Source organism: Perca fluviatilis, chromosome 19 (genome assembly GCF_010015445.1).
Source record: "Perca fluviatilis chromosome 19, GENO_Pfluv_1.0, whole genome shotgun sequence".
In the NCBI taxonomy this organism is placed as follows: domain Eukaryota; kingdom Metazoa; phylum Chordata; class Actinopteri; order Perciformes; family Percidae; genus Perca; species Perca fluviatilis.
In genome coordinates, this window is record NC_053130.1 from 2,176,089 (window position 1) to 2,190,118 (window position 14,030).

At 39.5% G+C, this 14,030-nt stretch overlaps 1 long non-coding RNA gene across 1 annotated transcript; it reads left to right on the forward strand.

Moving 5' to 3' along the window:
• The first annotated feature begins 1,783 nt into the window (after window positions 1-1,783).
• On the forward strand, window positions 1,784-9,497 carry LOC120548168. The gene is made up of 3 exons (XR_005637146.1): window positions 1,784-1,865; window positions 3,204-3,312; window positions 9,134-9,497. It is a non-coding gene; the product is annotated as an uncharacterized LOC120548168 (long non-coding RNA).
• The last annotated feature ends 4,533 nt before the right edge of the window (window positions 9,498-14,030 follow it).

Below are 14,030 nucleotides of genomic sequence, written 5' to 3' on the forward strand. Positions count from 1 at the left end.
TACGCTCCAGAATATTTCCTTCTGTACTGACAGGTGCAATATTAGAAAATCAATTTACTTTTTGTAAAATTACATTCATATATCTGCATTTATATCAAAACCTCAAGACTTTCAAACATCAACATGTCATTTATTAATATGTATTTATGTCTAAACGACATATAAACATCTTTTCGTATTCTATTTTGTCTGGAAACTCTTCCAACACGCTTGCGTGTCGTGTGAACAATAGGCCTCGGTCCTATTTCTAGCGTGCACGTGCACGCTTTAACCTGTTACCATGGGAACCCAAATATAAACGGACACGCCACGCAGCCAGTGTGTAAGTGGCCTAAGGACCACACCTTTTTTGTTTTTCTCATTTTGGTAGCTTTTGTTCCGACATTTTTGTGGCTTTCTCAGACATTTGTCACATTTTTGTAAATTTGTTCCTTTTTTCGACATTTTTGTAAGAATTTTTGTCGCATTTTTCCTAATTTGTTGCGTTTTCCGACATTTTTGTAAGATTGTTTGTTGCATTTTTGCAAATTTGGTGCTCTTTTCGGCATTTTTGTAAGATTGTTTGTCGCATTTTTCAAATTTGGTGCTTTTTTCGGCATTTTTGTACGATTTTTTATCGCATTTTTCAAATTTGTTTGCGTTTTCTGACATTTTTGTACGATTGTTTGTCGCATTAATCAAATTTGGTGCTTTTTTTCGGCATTTTTGTACGATTTTTTGTCGCATTTTTCAAATTTGTTTGCGTTTTCTGACATTTTTGTACGATTTTTTGTTGCATTTTTGCAAATTTGTTGCGTTTTCCGACATTTTTGTAAGATTGCTTGTCGCATTTTTGCAAATTTTTTGCTTTTTCTGACATTTTTGTACGATTTTTTGTCACATTTTTGCAAATTTGTTGCGTTTTCCGACATTTTTGTAAGATTGTTTGTCGCATTTTTGGAAATTTGTTGCTTTTTCCGACATTTTTGCACGCTTTTTATCGCATTTTTGTTGACATGAAGCACTACGAAAGTCACCAAAAGAGTTCCTAAAATAGCCTGAATATAAAAACTCTCTCTGCTGCTTCTTCTGGGTGAATTTCTGAGTCTCAGAGTCGGCAAATCTGCCACATTCTGCTTATAAATGTCAGGTAATTGCAGTTCAAAAACCACTTTCCTGTGTTTTTGGTTTGGCGCACAACAAGCCAAAATGTATCGTGAACCCAAATTGATATACGGGCCGCATCTAAATCTGCAAGGGGGCCGGATTAGGGCCCGCGGGCCTTGAGTTTGACACATGTGCCCTAAAGGGACAAACTTAAAGATGATAAGTAATATCTGTTAACCTATTTCATGCTGTGAATGTGAAATATAACTTAAACTTAAATATAACAGCCACATTAGCAGGACTAAATAATGTTTCTATAGCCTCAAAACGGTGTCCCCCATGTAGCCTTTAGGGCAGGGGTGCTATAATGTACCCCCTTTAAATGCTACATTTCAAATGTTCAGAATCCATCACTTCATTCATTATTATAGCATAATTATTTTAGGAATTATGCATGACATATTTTGAGAAACACTGCTTTAGGGGCTCCTTACAAACACCACATATGATCTAAACATTGCTTATATAATAGTTAGTGTAAGAGTTAGAGATGCACTTTCTCTGTACCTGAATGAGTCTGGAGAAGACGAAAGTGGAAAATAAGGAGCCACGTTTAGGATTTTCTTCTTTGTCTTCAGATGTTTGGCTGATCCTCAGACACTCAGAGCTCCACGTTCATCACGTTCACGCTGAGACACTCAGCAGAGGAACGACTGGAGGGATGCTGCTGCTACAGGGAGAAGGTGAGAGGAGGAGAGAGCTCAATCACACAGGCACAGGTATTTATAATGGAGGACACACACACACACACACATACATACATACACATACACACACACACACACACACACACACACACACACACACACACACACACACACACAACACATACACACATACACATAACACACACACACACACACATACATACACACACACACACACACACACACACACACACACACACACACACACATACATACATATACACACACACACACACACACACACACACACACACACACACACACACACACAACACATACACATACATACAAACCACACACACACACACACATACATACATACACACACACACACACACACACACACATACACACACACACACACACACACACACACACACACACACACACACACACATACATACATACACACACACACACACACACACACACACACACACACACATACATACATATACACACACACACGCACACACACACACACACACACACACACACACTACATACATACATACATACACACACACATACAGACACATACACACACACTGTAATGGGAAAAATTACATTTAAGCATAATTCCTTATATTTTTATGTTTTATTTGTACTTTAATCCACTACAACACACACACACACAGATGCACACACACATACACACACATACTTACACACACACATACATACACACACTTACACAATACATACACACACACACACACACACACACACACATACACACACGCACACACTTACACAATACATACACACACACACACACACACACACACACACACACACACACACACACAATACATACACACACATAAATACGCCATTAACACATACATAATACACACACACACATACACACACACACACACAATACATACACATTACATACATACATACACATATCGCATATACACACACATTATTATTAATAATGCATTCATTAGTCATACATACAATATTAGCATGACACAATACACAATACACACACACACACACACAGGTGAGTTCAGGTCAGTGCTCTAATAGAAAGACATTATATTGATTATCTGCTGAGCTGCTGCTTCAAACGCTCTCACTGATGAAGACTTCATTGTGTGTGTGTGTGTGTGTGTGTCTGTGTGTGGGTGTGTGTGTGTGTGTGTGTGTGTGTCTGTGTGTGTGTGTGTGTGTGTGTGTGTGTGTGTGTGTATGTATTGTGTAAGTGTGTGCGTGTGTGTACGTGTATGTATGTGTGTGTGTGTGTGTGTGTGTGTCTGTGTGTGTGTGTGTGTGTGTGTGTGTGTGTGTGTCTGTGTGTGGGTGTGTGTGTGTGTGTGATCACTTTAATGGACAACAAAGATCAAACTAAAATCACTTCGGATGGATTTTCGACGCCCCAAATCTGCCAAAGTAAAGAAGAATTCGCGGTCAGCTGTTAACCCAAATCAGCGGAGAGGAAAGTATTCAGGTGACATGTTACACACACACACACACACACACACACACACACACACACACACACACACACACATCTTACGTGAAGACCTGCTGGGCTAATCACAGCTCTCTATAACACCGAGAGACACGACCTTCAGTGGTTCAGCTTCCTACAGAAAGATGTCTCCATCAGTTCAACTTAATGACTAAGTTTCTTTCAGACATTCTTTCAAGATGAAGTACAATAGTATATTGTAGTAGTAATAGTATATTGTGTGGGTGAGCTACTTCAGTTCAAGGGCCAACAATATGTCTACAGGTGTACTTTGTTCAACACAAAAGTAGCATGCACTTATAGCAAGGAATGAGGCTGTCAACCAGTCACCTCTAGAAAAACATGATTATGTGATCGCATAATTCAACGCATAATCAGCTAAAGTCTGCATATTTATGCGTGGTGGGGGGGCATTTTTTCAAATATGCCGCACTTTCGCCGCATAAATTGCCGATTTCTGCGCAAAATATGCGGCGCTTGCATGATTTCATAACCCCCACATTTTCGTTGCAAAAAAGTCCCGTAATATATCTTAGCAGAAAGTTGAAAAATGTTGCGTTTACTTCACACGAGAGCAGCCGTTTCCCCTGTTGCCATGGGAACGTTATGAAGTGACGTCATTACGTGACCTTCATCGAAAAGCAGGTTGTTGGGGGAATCACAGTTTTTTCTCTTTTTCATCACTTTTCTCACTTTTTCCAAAGTTTTTCTCACTTTTTCCAAAGTTTTTGCCATTTTTCCAACGTTTTTGGCACTTTTTCTTACATTTTTGGCACTTTTTCTGATGTTTTTGTCACTTTTTCCGATGTTTTTGTCACTTTTTCCGACGTTTTTGTCACTTTTTCCGACGTTTTTGTCACTTTTTCCGACGTTTGTGCCATTTTTTCAAATATGCCGCACTTTCGCCGCATAAATTGCCGATTTCTGCGCAAAATATGCGGCGCTTGCATGATTTCATAACCCCCACATTTTCGTTGCAAAAAAGTCCGTAATATATCTTAGCAGAAAGTTGAAAAATGTTGCGTTTACTTCACACGAGAGCAGCCGTTTCCCCTGTTGCCATGGGAACGTTATGAAGTGACGTCATTACGTGACCTTCATCGAAAAGCAGGTTGTTGGGGGAATCACTGTTTTTTCTCTTTTTCATCACTTTTCTCACTTTTTCCAAAGTTTTTCTCACTTTTTCCAAAGTTTTTCTCACTTTTTCCAAAGTTTTTGCCATTTTTCCAACTTTTTGGCACTTTTTCTTACATTTTTGCCACTTTTTCTGATGTTTTTGTCACTTTTTCCGATGTTTTGTCACTTTTTCCGACGTTTTGTCACTTTTTCCGACGTTTGTGCCATTTTTTCAATATACCGCACTTCTTCGCTCGCCAAGATAATATTGCCGATTTCTGCGCAAAAAGCCCGCGTATCGCGCCCGCACTGATTTCATAATCCCCATTTTCGGTAAAAGTCAGTCCGGTAATATATCTTAGCAGAAAGTGGAAAAATGTTGCGTTTACTTCACACAAGAGCAGCCGTTTTCCCCTGTTGCCATGGGAACGTTACGAAGTGACGTAATTACGTGACCTTCATCGAAAAGCAGGTTGTTGGGGGAATCACTGTTTTTTCTCTTTTTCATCACTTTTGTCACTTTTTCCAAAGTTTTTCTCACTTTTTCCAAAGTTTTTGCCATTTTTCCAACGTTTTTGGCACTTTTTCTTACATTTTTGCCACTTTTTCCGATGTTTTTGTCACTTTTTCCGATGTTTTTCTCACTTTTTCCAACGTTTTTGTCACTTTTTCCGACGTTTTTGTCACTTTTTCCGACGTTTGTGCCATTTTTTCAAATATGCCGCACTTTCGCCGCATAAATTGCCGATTTCTGCGCAAAATATGCGGCGCTTGCATGATTTCATAATCCCCTCATTTTCGTTGCAAAAAAGTCCGTAATATATCTTAGCAGAAAGTTGAAAAATGTTGCGTTTACTTCACACAAGAGCAGCCGTTTTCCCCTGTTGCCATGGTAACGTTACGAAGTGACGTAATTACGTGACCTTCATCGAAAAGCAGGTTGTTGGGGGAATCACTGTTTTTTCTCTTTTTCATCACTTTTCTCACTTTTTCCAAAGTTTTTGCCATTTTTCCGACGTTTTTGTCACTTTTTCCGACATTTTTGTCACTTTTTCCGACGTTTTTGTCATTTTTTCCGACGTTTTTGTCACTTTTTCCGACGTTTTTGTCACTTTTTCCGACGTTTGTGCCATTTTTTCAAATACTCCGCACTTTCGCCTCATAAATTGTCGATTTCCGCGCAAAATATGCGGGGCTTGTATGATTTCATAATCCCCTCATTTTCGTCCCGTAATATATCTTAGCAGAAAGTTGAAAAATGTTGCGTTTACTTCACACAAGAGCAGCTGTTTTCCCCTGTTGCCATGGTAACGTTACGAAGTGACGTAGTTACGCGATGTGAACTCCATCGAACTTCATCGAAAAGCTGTTTTTTGTCGCATTTTTGTAAATTTGTTTCTTTTTTCCGACATTTTTGTAAGATTTTTGTAAATTTGGCGCTTTTTCCGAAATTTTTTAAAGATTTTTGTCGCATTTTTGTAAATTTGGCGCTTTTTCTGACATTTTCGTAAGATTATTGTCGCATTTTTGTTGACGTGAAGCCCTACTAAAGTCACCGAAATAGTTCCTTGAAAAGCCTGAATATGAAAACTTCTGGCTGAATTTCTGATTCTCAGAGTCGGCAAATCTGCCATATTCTGCTTTTAAATGTCAGGTAACTGCAGTTTAAAAAAAACACTGTCCTGTGTTTTTGGTTTGGCGCACAACTAGAGATAGTAGAAGTAGTAGATGATAAGTAGTATCTGTTAATGTGAAATATAGCCATTTTCCCCTGTTGCCATGGGAACGTTACGAAGTGACATAATTACGCGACGTGAACTTCATCGAACTTCATCGAAAAGCTGTTTTTTGTCGCATTTCTGTAAATTTGTTTATTTTTTCCGACATTTTTGGAAGATTTTTGTCGCATTTTTGTAAATTTGGCGCTTTTTCCGACATTTTCGTAAGATTTTTGTCGCATTTTCGTAAATGTGTTTCTTTTTTCCGACATTTTTGTAAGATTTTTGTTGCATTTTTGTAAATTTGGCGCTTTTTTCCGACAAGTTGGTATCCAATCAGAAAGCTATCTTAATATCTGATGTCTAAGTGCTCCTGATGTCTATATTATTATTATTATATATATATATTTTATTATTATATATTATTAACGATTTTTGAAAGTCTGTCTCTTTTGTATCTTTTATTTCCCTGTTTAGACTATTACTTTTATTTTTACTTGAATATTATATGATTTGTATATATTTTTGTATCTTATTTGTTTACTTATTGCAATGACTGAATATCTGGAAACTATTTTTGGAAATTAAGTTTTTTTTAAAAAGCAGGGTGTTTTGGGGGAATCACTTTTTCTTCTCTTTTTCATCAAACAGCAGTTTTTGCAAGTTCCCGCAACTTGATCGCATAAAATTGCATAAATGTCATATAGAGCATATTCCATTGCATGTTTTAAGAAAATGTTTCGCATAATCAAGGATTTTTGCCCACAACAATCACAAAAAAACTTGTTTTTCTGGAAGGACTGTAATGATTAAATGGAAGCTGGGTCTCTGTCCGTGTGTGTGTGTGTGTGTGTGTGTGTGTGTGTGTGTGTGTGTGTGTGTGTGTGTGTGTGTGTGTGTGGTTGCTGTTGACAACACACACATTTGATTTCAGTGGCTCGATGTTGGAACTATAAGCAAAGTATTCAAAGAAGTAGCCCCTGCGGTGCCTTTGACATAGATGTATGAAATTTGGTATGCATAGGTATCATGGTCAGACTTACAAAAAACCCTCTTGGAGCCATACCCTAAACCCAACAGGAAGTCAGCCATTTTGAATTTACTTTGCATTTTTTTGGAGGTTTTTTGGGCCATTAGCAGGCGTTGTACTTTAAAGGTCCCATGGCATGAAGATGTCACTTTATGAGGTTTTTTAACATTAATATGAGTTCCCCCCCAGCCTGCCTGTGGCCCCCCAGTGGCTAGAAATGGTGATAGGTGTAAACCGAGCCCTGGGTATCCTGCTCTGCCTTTGAGAAAATGAAAGCTCAGATGGGCCAATCAGGAATCTGCTCCTTATGAGGTCATAAGGAGCAAGGTTACCTCCCCTTTCTCTGCTTTGCCCACCCAGAGAACCACTAAGGTCTATATAAAAGAGTCTTCAGATACAGTATTAGGGACCACTAAGGTCTATATAAAAGAGACTTCAGATACAGTATTAGGGGACCACTAAGGCCTATATAAAAGAGACTTCAGATACAGTATTAGGGGACCACTAAGGCCTATATAAAAGAGACTTCAGATACAGTATTAGGGGACCACTAAGGTCTATATAAAAGAGACTTCAGATACAGTATTAGGAGGGGACCACTAAGGCCTATAATAAAAGAGACTTCAGATACAGTATTAGGGGACCACTAAGGGCTATATAAAAGAGACTTCAGATACAGTATTAGGGGACCACTAAGGTCTATATAAAAGAGACTTCAGATACAGTATTAGGGGACCACTAAGGTCTATATAAAAGAGACTTCAGATACAGTATTAGGGGACCACTAAGGTCTATATAAAAGAGACTTCAGATACAGTATTAGGGGACCACTAAGGTCTATATAAAAGAGACTTCAGATACAGTATTAGGGGACCACTAAGGTCTATATAAAAGCATCCAAAGAGCACCATGTCATGGGACCTTTAACGACTCCTCCTACAGATTTAACCCGATTCATATTTTAATTGGTCTGCCCAATCTGAAGACCTTGCCGAAGCTACATTGCAAAGCTTTTGCGCTTCGGTCCAACGGTGTGGGCGTGGCGTGGTGGCATGTCCAGGGGCCCATTCAATCTCAACACTATGTGCACCGTGTGCAAATTTACGAATCGTACTATGGCCAAGACCTGCCCTTCAATAGCAGCTCGATTGGTTGGGGTTAGGCGTTGACCATTGAGTGGTTAAAGTTAGGATAACTCGATTGGATAGGACCTGTACGTGTAAGCATGGACGCCTGGCCAATAGTAGTGTGTGAATGCTATTGAAGGGCGGGTCTTGGCGTGGCCATAGTAGGATTCCTAAATTCGCGCACCGTGTTGCTACGGTATCCTGGTTGAATGACATGTTTCCTCAGAACGGTGTGAAACAGCTTTGGGTTCTCTAGTCTCTCGTTTATTGGCCGTGTCGCACAGCTGATAGCCAATCAGCAGAGACATGCCTGTAAACTCCTGGTGATAAAAAAGGCAGAGCACTCATGACCTGGCTCAAAGGCACGACAAAAGGTGGAGACCACACAACCAAATCCAATTAATTTAAATTAACAAAGATAAACGTGCAATCGGTTAATCAGTAATGTGTGTAATGTATGGATAAGATTAGATTAGATTAGATAATACTTTATTTATCCTACAATGGGGAAATTCACTTTTTACAGCAGCAGTTTTTCCACAATAAAAACAAACCAACAAACAACCGAACAAACAAACAGGCAAACAACAGACAATGAGCAAAAAAAAAAACACTGAATGAATGTAAAGTGGCATTATATAAAAAGTATTTAAGTAAAGTGAGGTGGCCATAGTGCAAAAAAAATACTGTAATGCAAAAAAAATACTGTGTTATGACTGTGGTCATATTTGTGTATGGTCTGCTGTGTGTGTGCTGTGTGTGCCCTGTGTTTTTCTCTTTTGTTCTAATTTTATATGCAAATGAAGGTGTGCCACAGCCATCCGTGGATTGGAGGAGGAGTTCAGGCCCGACCCTGTGATTGGCTGCAGCTGGGGAAGCAACCCGGTTATAAGGAGCCAAGATGGCGGCGTCTGGTGGGCAGCAGGCACTTCCTCATCCTCCTAATCTCCCAACCGGCCACTCCTTTTGTGCTTTTTGGTTTAGATTGGATATTGATTTTCGTTTGTTTAGTAAGGGTGGACCTCCAGATGTGTTGAGGTTGTTTTCTTGTATTTTTGTTAGTTAGGGAGGTAAGTCTTTTGTCTTTTGTTTTGCCCATTTGTTTGTTAGGTTAGTTGCTTATCTCTCAGTTAGGATTGTTTTGTTTGTTACTTTTATGGTAGGCCACCCTGAAGCTTTATACATTTGTTACATACATATATTTTTCTATGTAAAATAAATACCTTTGTTAATCTAATCACAGAATTGTTTGTGGCTACTTGGGGGACGGGGAAGATGGGGCCTTTTTATGTTGCGTCCTAGGCACCCCTAGACTGGGTCGTAACAACTGTAATGTAAGTAAGTAATTGACGTGAAATTAGATTGAAAAATATGTAATTACATAACAGTGAAAGTAATTAACCATAACATAAATTATATTTATATTTAAGTGTGACCATAATATAAATAATATTGAAAAAGTAAGTACTTGGAATGGAAAAGATATAAATACAGATGGAAAAATATAAATACAGATAATAAGAAATATATACATAGAGCCATGCTGAGTGGTGGGTGATTGAGACAGGACCCGAAAAAAAAAAAAATAAAATAAAAAGAACTACAACAATTATCGGGTGGTGTAGGATGTGTGTAGATGTGTCAAAGCGAGAACGCAAAAGTAACTAAACCCAAACTCCAAACAAACCAAGCAGCCTTGAGGGCCCAAGCACTCCTATTTATAGACATGTGAGTAGGGTGCGAACTACGGGGGAGCTAGGGGGAGCTCGGCTCCCCTTAATAAGACATGGGCTCCCCTGAAAACGTGATTTGTGAAATTTTGGGGGGTCTCTAAAAATATTGACAATGTGTCATTTTGACGTGCAATTTCAGTTTTGTGTAATGTGATCATCGTGAATTATAATGTGTAAAACTGCAAAAATATAATTCATGCGTGATGGTGATTTAAACCCAATTCACTTCAATAAAGATAACTATACTATAGTATACATACTATATACTATACATGCTATTCTTGTTATGAGCATCAAGGCGTGGCGGCGCTGCGGTGCAAATCCAACTCATGTTTAGTACATGTTAACTCAAAGATTCGTAGAAAAAATATAAACGTTGGAGGCCATTAATCGGCGCGCAAAGTCCTTGAAATCCATTCTGCAGTAAGCATCATATAGCCATGGCAAAAAGAAAACAAGGCAGTTTAATTCATTTTGGTTTTACTAAGAAACTGTGTAGCGATGACGTTAATAGCACGACTAATTCACCTGCTGCAAGCCCTGTTAGCACACCTCCCACCGGGGTGACAACGCAAGAAGAAGCTGAAGAAATAATGTCCTCTCTGGCTGAAGATGATCCTAACCCCTCTTGCTCCTCTCTCCTGTTAAATTGGAGCAGCCGGCAGTGGAGAGACTGGAAGAGCCGATATATACATGGCTGTTAGTTAAGGATGGAAGCTTGGGGTGCGTCGCTAAGGTCTAATTGAACGGAGGAATTCTGGTATTCTTCTTATTGTTTATATATTTGTGGGTGGCTGTTTGCCCTATCTATTCCTGTCGATAAAGTATGATAGGGTAAATCCTGTATAGTGCATACACTTGTAGCTGTTATGTATCTTTGTAAGTCATTGTAAGTTGCAAGCGCACGACCCCCCCACGCGTGTAAAAAAAGTGGGCTCCCCCGAAGGCCACGGTATAGTTCGAACACTGCATGTGAGCAATCAGTTGATCCAGGTTTCCATCGCCAGTCCTCATTAGCCAATCCCCAGATCCCAGCAACCAATGGGACTTATGCTACGTCTCCACGTGGGCGGCTATTTCCATAAACGGACATTTCAACCTCTCCGTCTTCAAAAATAACATCGTGCACAGCGTTCAGTTTTCAGAAAAGTGTTAGTTTATTTATTATTTATTTAGGTTTATTTAACAGGGACAACGCACACTAATAATACATAAAGAAAATGTACAGTGTGCCAGAATTAGCCAAAAGGCTACTTTACATCTGCTGTCCCTGGACAGATTGTACGATGTCACACCTACAAAGATAAAAGGATTATAAAAGTACATATAAGTTTAGTCCAGTACAAGTAAAATTGACTATCAATGTTAAAAGAAATAATCAAGCATATAAACAAAAACAGTTGATCAATATCAACATCAACACCAACACATAGGCATAGCACAATTGACACAAACACAAACCGGCAGGACAGGAAAGACGAGATAGCAGCAAGATTTTGTAACTACTGTCACTACCCAAAATGAGTAGAGTGCAGCTTTGAGTTGCGCATGCTCAGATTTAAACTGTTTACGGCATAACGTGTCTTACTGAAATTTGTGAAATCTGTAAAATAATAAACTTTTCTCTTTACAAACAATAACAGAAGATGGAAATCATTTCTAAAACGTTTTAGCTATCTATGATTGTTTGGTTGCTAACGTTAGCTCAAAACGCCATTAAAGTGACAGTCTTTGTGTCTGATTGCTAACTTGTAGCTAGCAGTCATTTCAAAAACGTTTTAGCTCTCTATGATTGTTAGATTGCTAACGTTAGCTCAAAACGCCATTCAAGTGACAGCCGATGTTGTGTTTGATTGCTAACTTGTAGCTAGCAGTCATTTCAAAAACGTTTTAGCTATTTATGATTGTTTGACTGCTAACGTTAGCTAAAAACGCCATTAGCATCTAGTAGGCTAGCTACTTGATTGCTAACGTTAGCTCAAACCGCCGTTAGCATCTTGTAGGCTACTTGTCGCAAAGTGACGCATGCGCAACTCACATCTGCACTCTACTCATTTTGGGTAGTGACAACTACATGTAATGTTAACAGTCCTGATTACCTGTTAGCCACTTCCTTAAGTTCAATTTAAAAGAAACATAAGTTTACGTACCAGTGTGTATATATTTGCCGTCAATGCAGCCAAGAGCACGCCAGAGCTGGAGGTGGCGGTGTGAACGAGAAGCTCAAGCCCACGTTAGCCAATCAGAATCCAGACAATAGCAACAACAGCAACCAATCACTTCCTCTTTCTCTCTCTCTCTCTCTCTGTCTCTCTTGGCTGCCTGAACCTCCGTTTGTTTCGGTTTACGTGCAAACGTGAACAATGTGCACGGATACAATCGACCAATAGAAACCATTTAAAAACACAAATCACCAACAGGTCTCTTCACCGGGGAAACCGAAGAATGCCCACGTGTGTCACTTGTTCCAGCAGTGATTGCATAAAAGAAAAACATGGTTTATCTGTCCATCATTGGCCTTTAATTTAACATGAAAAAGCCCCGAGCATATCTCCACCAGACTCCATGTAAATAATCAGGACTTTTAGCGTGTATAGAGCCAGCATATCTCCACCAGACTCCATGTAAATAATCAGGACTTTTAGTGTGTATAGAGCCAGCATATCTCCACCAGACTCCATGTAAATAATCAGGACTTTTAGCGTGTATAGAGCCAGCATATCTCCACAAGACTCCATGTAAATAATCATGACTTTTAGCGTGTATAGAGCCAGCATATCTCCACCAGACTCCATGTAAATAATCAGGACTTTTAGTGTGTATAGAGCCAGCATATCTCCACCAGACTCCATGTAAATAATCAGGACTTTTAGCGTGTATAGAGCCAGCATATTTTGCACACACACACACACAGACACACACACACACACGCACACACACGCACATGCACGCACACAAATGCACACACACACACACATGCACGCACACACACACGTGCACACATGCACGCACACACACGCACGCACACGAACACACACATGCACACACACGAACATGCACGCACGCACACACACGCACGCACACACGCAGGCACACACAAGCACGTACACACATGCGCGCACACACATAGTTTTTAATTTTTATTTCTTTTTTATTTCTTTATCGTATATATTTTCGTATTAACTGCTTTCTATTTGTTATCAATTTGTATTAATTTTTGACTGTGTTTTAATGTCTTGTGTAAAGCACTTTGAATTGCATTTCTGCTGAACTGTGTTATACCAAAGCCCTTTTTCTAAATAGTCTCTGGTTATACACATAAAATTGCCTTGCCTTGCACACACACACACACACACACACACACACACACACACACACACACACACACACACACACACACACACACACACACACACACACACACACACACACACACACACAACGATAACATGTTCCTACTTCTTCAGATTAATATAGTTTTATCCTCACAAAGCTAAAAAGCAAAAAAAGGTGACACTGAAACTACAAAGAGGTCCAATCAGATTTGTTTTCAAGCTCCTCCTCCTCCTCCTCCTCTCCTCCTCCTCCTCCTCCTCCACCTCCTCTTCTTCCTTCTTCTTCTCCGTTTGTTTCTCTGCTTCTATTCATCCTTTTCTCTCCTCTGCAGTTCTTCTCACTCTCTCCCTCTTCTTTGTCAGTATTTTCCTCCCAAGGCTGCTTCTTATTGTCTTCTTCTTCTTCTTCTTCTTCTTCTTCTTCTTCTTCTTCAGCGCTGAGTGCTGATGGGCTCTACTTGGTGACAATCGCTCAATAGAAACCATTTAAAAACACAAAACACACACACACACACACACACACACACACACACATGCACACACACACGTACACACACACACACACACACACACACACACACACACACACACATGCACATGCACATACACAACACACACACACACACACACACACA